Raw genomic sequence first — 8,439 nt, 5'->3', positions numbered from 1 at the left:
AGTTAGTTCCACTTTAATTTAAAATCAGAAAGGAAGAGATTGAGTATGTTAATAATGTGAATATATATATGGTAATATAATATATATATATATATAATCAGTGCTATGACTTTTTTTTGTGATTCTCTCTCTCTCTCTCTATATATATATATATATATATATATATATATATATGTGTGTGTATGTGTAGGTATAAGTATGTTTGTGTAAGTACATGCACGTATATGAATATAAGTGTTCTTAGCATTAGTTAAAATAACAAGATCATCCGCATAGGCAAGATTGGAAATCGCAAACTTTTCTTTGCAGGCAAAGTTCTTACTATGATTAGTATTGAACAAGATGTTTAATCTCCTTCACAAATAATCAAAAGTAAGAATGAACAAAGTAGGAGAAAGAAGATCACCTTTCTTATTCCCCTTAGTAGCTTTAAAAAACCAACAAGTATTACCATTTAAAAGTATCGAGTAAAAATTATTATCCAGAATCCAGCAAATGAGTCTACAAAAATCCATTTTAAAACTCAACTCCTTAAACAACCCTAGAATAAAATCCCATCTTATGGTATTATAGGCTTTTGAATGTTCATTTTAAAAATGACATTCCCACAGCTACTTTTCTTGTCCAAATCAAGAACTAGCTCTTAAGCAATAAGCATATTATCACAAATGTTTTTGGCCCTTATAAAAGTAGACTGCTGACAACTGACAATCTTATCAAGATGAGGGTGTAATCTAATCACAACAATTTTGGAAATAAGTTTTGAAGTCATAGTAATAAGACTGATGGGTCTAAATGCATCCCAACAAAAACTTTCTTTGACTTTCAGAATAAGTATCAAAGCAACAAACTTAAAATACTGAGGAAGCTCAATCCCAAAAAAGAAAGATTGAATAGCTTCAATAACATCAACTTTAATAGTATTCCAACTTTTCTTGTAAAAAAACATCAAAAAACATATAGTCTAGCAGCTTTACAGCTATCAATACTACTAAGAGCATTCCTAATCTCCAACTCATCTGGAATGTAGGCAATGTTAACATTACTAATGTAATTATGATATTTACAAAGTAATCACCATTGATACTCTCTAATCCATTATAATCACTTATTAAAGATTAAAAAGTGATGCTCCAGGTATGAGATTTAATAAGACTAAATGTATTTCTCATTGTGCTAGAAATATTTCTTCTTCAAAGAAGAGCTGGATTCATGAGTTTACTAGTTTTGCTAAAGGGGAGCTTCTTTTGACTTACTTGGGTTTCATGATGGATAAATGGAAAAAGAGGAGTCATTTGTTTATGAACTTGCTATATAAAATCAACAAACGTATTAAGTTGTAGGAGAACATGTTCTCATCTTTTGGTGTAAAGATTACCCTACTTAAGAGCATCAACACTTCTATTTCTTTTCATACTATGCAAATTATGAAATTGACTTACAACTTATGTGATAGATTGGAATTTTAAAAAATTCCTTTGGGCTAATAAAGATCATAAGGTGCACTCGACCAATTGGGGGAAGCTTTTTAAACCTGTTGGTGCCAGTGGTTTGGGCTTCAGATGACTTAAAGACATCGTGAAGATTAATTTTTTGAAACTAGGGTTGGGGTTTAGGGTTAGCAATTCTCTTTAGGCTAATATGATTAAAGCCAAATATTCTGATGGCTGTAAAGAAGGGTGTTATTGAGTGTGTGTAGGAAAATTTTCTTAAATAGAAACAAATATTAATTTTATTTTCTAATAAAGTTATATTGTTAATTATTTTTTAATGGTTAGAGAAATTAATAAACACAAGCATACAAAATTAAAAGCAAGAGATCAGAGGTACAAGATTTTATGTGCTTCGGCCAACCTCTCGGCCAATATCCATGCCCAATCAGCTCCTATCTAGGATTCTCCATTAAGCCTTCACTCTTCTTGAGTGAGTACAAAACCCTCACAAATAGGATTATTTATGGGTGAACCCAAAATCATCACAATAACACTAATTAATTGTGAGCACAAAATTCTCACAAAAAAGGTGCAATAAAAAGAGAAAAGAACAAGAGATTCTCTCACAAAAAAAATCACACCATTAAACTTGCACAATCTTCAATTAACCAAAGGGTAACAAATACAAAGCTTTCTCGTAGATTTTGCTCTCTTTTGTTTTTAGAAATTAAGAATGAAAGATAAGATGATTTATGAAATCCTTATAACAAACTAATTTCAAATATAATGCATGAATATAAAAGGCAAATGATAATAAAAAAAAAATAAGTTTTAAGATTCTTACTACTAAGTAGAGAGAGTTTTTAAAATGATCATACTTGAAAGAAAGAAATCATGCTCCCAAGAAATGTGTAAACATCACAGATTTTATCTTCCAACAAGGCAAAAAGTGTTTTTCAAAAGATTAAAAGATTTGCTTTGAAGCCTGAGAGAAACTAATTTTCTTTTGTTGTCTTCGCTAAGGAAGAAGTAAAGCATTGACATAATCTTATGTTTCTTCTCAAAAGAAAAGAGTTTGCAAGGGAGAGAGAAGAGATGAAGAAATTCAACCGAGTGAGACGGTGAGATGAAAGATTTGTCCAACTATAATGTTATAGTGGAAGACTCAGGAAATTAGATTAAATCAAGAGGGATTTTTGAAGAGATTTTTTTTTAAAAAAAATTCTTAAGTTTTGAGACTAAATTTTTTTCATAATAATAATAAAAAAATTCCTCAAATGGTGGTCACAAATGGGTATTAAAAAAATTAAATTTTTCTTAAAACAAATAAGCATTTGATTTAATTTTAGTTAAATAAATTGAAGGGGTTATTCTTTTAGGAAATTATTTGAGTTCTGAATTTAATAAGGAAAAAATAAAATTAATTTGAACTTAAGAATAATTAATTAAGTCATTAAATTAAATGAAGGAAAATAATTTAATTAGGAGAGAGAAGGAAGGATGACCACTTCTTGCTCCTAATTTAGTTTAATTTAATTGATTAAATCAAATTAATTAAATAAAATAGGAAGGCATTTCAAGGAGGGAGATTTATTTTAAAGATATGGATAATTTCAAATTTTGAATGAAAAAAATCATATATATAATTAAGAAATTGAAAACTATCTAAAAAAAATTTAAGAAATTTATTTAAGTTCCTATAAAGAATATATCAAATTTAAAATTAAAAATTTGATGCACAATTCATAAAATCTCAAAGCATGAAAATAATTAGACTATCTAAACAACAACAACAACAACAACAACAATAACAACATTAACAACAACAACAACAAGCCTTTATCCCACTAAGTGGAGTTGACAACATGAATCCTATTTCTCCATTGTGTCCTATTGAGTGACTTATATTCATTTAATTTTAATAAATTAAGATCATTCTCTTATACAGATGCCTAAGTTTTTTTAGGTCTACCTCAACCTCTTTTAACACAAGTCGAATCTAAAATATCTATTTTCCTAACCGAATCATTACATGGTCTACATTTAATGTTTCCAAACCATTTAAGACGACTCTCTATAATATTATCTACCACTGGAGCTACACCAACCCTTTCATATATACATTTGTTTTGTTTTTTGTCTCCTAACCGAGAATATTTAAAAAAAGTATGGTAAAAATATTCATAAAAAATTTGGCAATATAAAGGATTCATGATAAAATTATACTTGAACTATTAAGGAGAGATAATATAATTATCCTAGAATTATTCAAGAGAGAGAACATTCCAAGTCACTTATTCCAATAGAATAATTCACATACTTTGATAATTATGCAATTAAATTATAGATAAATGAAAGTGGAATGAATAACTCCTCATAGATACAAGTAATTAATGCAACTTATCTTATATAAATTTGTCTGAGGATGTAGCAAGGTATGTAGTTGAGTATAAACGGTGAATGGGGGTGTAGTTGTACGCATGGGAATAGGTAGGTGAAGCGATATGCACGTAGTGTGTGTATGTGCACGTATGTTGCATGTGTGAACATGTGTGTGCGTGTGTGTCTGTGTGTGTGTGTGTGTGTGTGAGAGCATATGTGTGCGTGTAGCTGGCGAGTGTGTGTGTGTGTGTGTGTGTGAGCATATGTGTGCGTGTAGCTGGCGAGTGTGCACAGGTGTGCACTTTAGAACTGGCATATTGGCGGTGGCATGGGCATAGGGGCACTATTTGCCCAGATCTATGTTTTTGTGGGAATGCACATAAGATCCAACGTGTGTTGGCCACAGAAATGGCTATAAAATCATTCACACATGGACGTGTGTGCAGGCGTGCATGTTGGTCAACTATCGTGAGCGTACATCAGTGTTAGTGTGAGCATGTACGCATGCCTACACATTTTCTAGTAGAGCGAACTGCCAAATTTCAAATTTTATCTCCTTTTTTTTAATATTTCATCTATAAATACTCCTCTTGAGGGGTAGAGAAGGTACATTTCTCTTTTAAAGGCTATAGTTACATTGCACATTGGCAGTGGTTGTTTAATTTCTTTATGTCATTGTTGTCCACCCATTTGGGCTATTGTTGCCTTCTCTCATTCAAGCTATTATTGTCTACTTATATTGAGATTGTTGTTGCCTTCAGCCTATTGTTATTTACTCATATTGTGGCTATTATTGCGTACCAATATTGAGAGTATTGCTTGCCTCAGGCAACAGTTGCTTACCTATATTAAGGTTATTATTGCCTTCGAGCTTTTATAGTCAACCCATGTTCATGTTGTTGTTTGAAGATACCCCTCTCAATTTTTTTTTTCAAATCTTTTTTTATGAGTTGCAAATTCTTAAAAGTAGATAGGTGTGATATTAAAATACCCCACACTCACATCCTCCATGTGTAGAGGTTTCAAAAAGGATCCAAGGACTGATGATGAAACATCAACTATTTTTTAATACATTCTGATAATTTTTTATAAAAAAAATTTATTTTTTGAACGACATGGTGATCATATTTCCCAAACTTTTTGATCTCTCATATTATCTAATTGAATTTTTTTCTCCGCCACTAAAATATCTTAACGTTTATGAGGCGAGCTTGAATGTGGGCATTTGATTTCCGCCAACTCCTTGGCTAGTGGATTTTTTATTAGCATAGGTGTATTTTTTTTCTTAGATTTCTTACTTGGCTATGACAATCATTATGTGGTTGATTGACTTCTTCAGAGAACATGACACTACATTGTCACTAGAGATTTAGACAAATATAGGGAAGTTTATTTCTGAAATTCAAGGTTGGAGCAAATGGTTGTAACTTTGGATGATAAATTCTCTACAAAATTGGTCCAACTGATATTTACTTATGAAAAATGATTGAGTCCTCCATAAGAAATGTGGAAAAAGAAAATATCTGCCCACTCCTCTTCATATTACGAAAGAGAAGATATTAAAAATTCTCAATTTTTGAAGTGTTGAAAAACTTCAGTGTGAGATACATTATCCTAACAGACATGTGATTTAAGAGTCATTGTTCTAGTTGGTCTCTTCATTCATACATCAAAAATCAAAATTGTGATAAAGAGAGATTTGGACAGGTTCCAAAAGTATCCTCCAAGCAACCTTTATGGAGGATAAAATTTCTCCTTCATTGCAGAATCAAAGGATCGATAGGGGTCATACACATTTCTCTTTGATGAATACATTGAAGATTTATATTCCAAAGGAAGTGTTGAATCACACATGCAATGGGCATTCACGTGTTGAAGAATGTCATCTTCAAAGCTCTTTTATTTTGCACTGAATCTTTTCTGTGTCTGACACATAATTATCTTCTTCAGATGATGAAGATAATGAACAATATGAATAAGAATCTAATTAAAAGTGTGAAATGCATAGTTCAGATCAAATTTCTTCAAGTTGATGTACAATGCAGTACAAAGGAAATATTAGCCTTAGAAAGTCAACTGACATAATGTAATACTAAATTTTCTATGGTAAGTTCTCTTTATATGTAAAGTTAAGAGCTTGATAAAGGTCGAGATGAATTTAAAGATGCCTGATCCGATCTTATCCTTTACATGAAAATTTTAAATGTTCCTTAGGTGAAGTTATTTGCTTTTAAAGAAGAATATAAGAAATTACAGAGATAGTGTGTAGAAGAAGTATTCATTCATGCTTCTTGAAAGAAGTTCGCCTGATGCACTGTAGGATTGAGCCTAACATTGAGGGCGTATCTCTTAGCCATGCATCTAAAGAACCTCCTTCCTTGTCAGAATACGAAGGTGTTGAAAGCTAAGAGAATATAGTATCATCCAATTAGGGAGAGGAGGAGTATATTGTGATTGATTATTGCTCGATATTTGAGGAAAATATTTTTCTATTCATTGAAACCTTTTTTCTCTTACAATAGTATGCTTTTTTAAGTAAAATTATATGTGTCATCATTTGTGATTGTTAACAATATTTTGATCTTGAATATTTGTCTATCATGTCTTATTTTTGAATTGAAGTTTGAGCTTTAATATGATGGTGGTGAGGATAATATCCTTAATTTTATTCTTTCTTTATGTTGATTTATAACTTGATCCTAGAGAAAACAAAATCATTATAAGTCTTATAACAAATTCAATATATTGTAATTGGGATATTACCCCCTTGTGGAAGTATATTTACATCAAACTCTTCTAATGTTTATGCATTTTGAGATTTTTGTATGAATAGTTTACTTGTTGAATAAGTACAAGTCTACTATTAAAGTTAGTACATACTCTTTATGTATCTTTTGGGCATGTGTCTTCTAAAAATTTTAAAATGTACTTGTATTTTCTTTTTGTTTGAGGTAGAGGAACCTTAGGTTTTGCTTTCTTGTGTGAGTTTTATGGGGTGTTAGTAGGCTCCTTGGGCCTCTTTCTGTAATCTCTTTTTTGTTGCAATAAATTGGGAGCTGTATAATGCTCTTGTATAAAAAAAAGGTATTTTGAATATACATATAACTTTTAAGACTTATAACATTCTAAGATGTTTAAATATACTAATACTTTCTTACGCTTATAACATTTTGAGATTCTTTTAGTATACATATATCTTCAAAGGCTCCTTTTGAGATTTTTATTTTTTAGTGCATATGGATTTTTTTCAGGTCCATAGCCTTCTAAGATTATCTTAATGTATATGAACCTTCTTAGGCTTATAGCCCTCTGAGTTTTTTTAGTCTACTTATACTTTCAAAGGCTTATAATATTTTGAGATTCTTGAGTGAAGATCTTGCCAATCACTTTCTCTATGGAGTCTTTATAGTGAGAATCATGTTCACTACTAGCTTCACATCGAGGCTACCTCATGGGTGTGCCTTCCAGAGATATGATAGAGACCTTATCTGCCACTTGCCCTCAAGAGATTTTTTTAATAAAGATCATGTACACTACTAGCTTCCCATCGAGTCATTGGTGTCTTTCAAAGGTACAAGTGGAAATTTTGTCTACCACTTGCTCTTAATGTGCCTCTTTAGTGATGATCATGCCATTACTAGCTTCCTATCGTGATTACTTTATGGGCATGTACTTTAGGGGTATAAGTAGAGATTATGTCCACCACTTGCTTTAAGAGGGTCTTTCTAGTGAGAATCGATCCACTACTAACTTCTTGTCAAAACTACCTCATTAGTGTGTCTTTTAATGGTATGAGCAGAGACTGTTTGTCACTTTCCCTTAAGGGGTCTTTTTAGTTAGGATCATGTCTACTAATAGGTTCTTATTAAAAATATCTCATGAGTGACTTTTAGAGGTATAAATGAAGAATGGGTTTATCACTATCCCTCAAGTGATATTTTAAGTAAGGACTATGTCCACTACTAGCTTTATATTAAAACTATCATATAAGCATGTCTTCCAAGGATATGTGGAGATTGTGTCTACTAACTTACCCTCAAATGATCTTTTTAGTGAGGTTCATGTCGAGTGCCAGCTTTCTATCGAGATTACTGATCCTGACTTAATGCTTATGCACAGTATAGCAATAGTTCTGATGATATTTTTCACTTATATTTTCTTATTTTGCAACAAAACAAAAAACTTGATCCTGAAGAAAAATAAGAATTTAACTTTTTAATTTATATATATTTATATTGGGATACTACGCAAGTATATGTATCGTTATCAAGCAATATATGAATTTTTAATTAAGACCTGATATCGAACCCACAGGGAAGATTATGTAATATGCACTTTCTAGAAAATTTTTCTATTTTTAATAAGATAATTACTTGAACTAAAAATGATTTTTTTAGAAATTTAAAATTTAAATATTTTTTGTATTTTTGATATTTTAACGAAATAGTAACAACTTAAAAAGATAACTAAAATTTTTGTAGAAGAAAAGTACGTAATATGAAAATATCTTTATTCTTATCATGAATCAGTAATAAGTACAGGAATTCTGTTGTGGAAGTATGCAAATTATGTTGTGCCAAATAGGAGCAATAATATTTTTTACCCTTACTAGAGATGCTATAAA

Source organism: Phalaenopsis equestris, unplaced genomic scaffold, assembly GCF_001263595.1.
Source record: "Phalaenopsis equestris unplaced genomic scaffold, ASM126359v1 Scaffold000180, whole genome shotgun sequence".
Classification (NCBI taxonomy): Eukaryota; Viridiplantae; Streptophyta; class Magnoliopsida; order Asparagales; family Orchidaceae; genus Phalaenopsis; species Phalaenopsis equestris.
Note: the sequence above shows the minus strand (reverse complement) of the source record.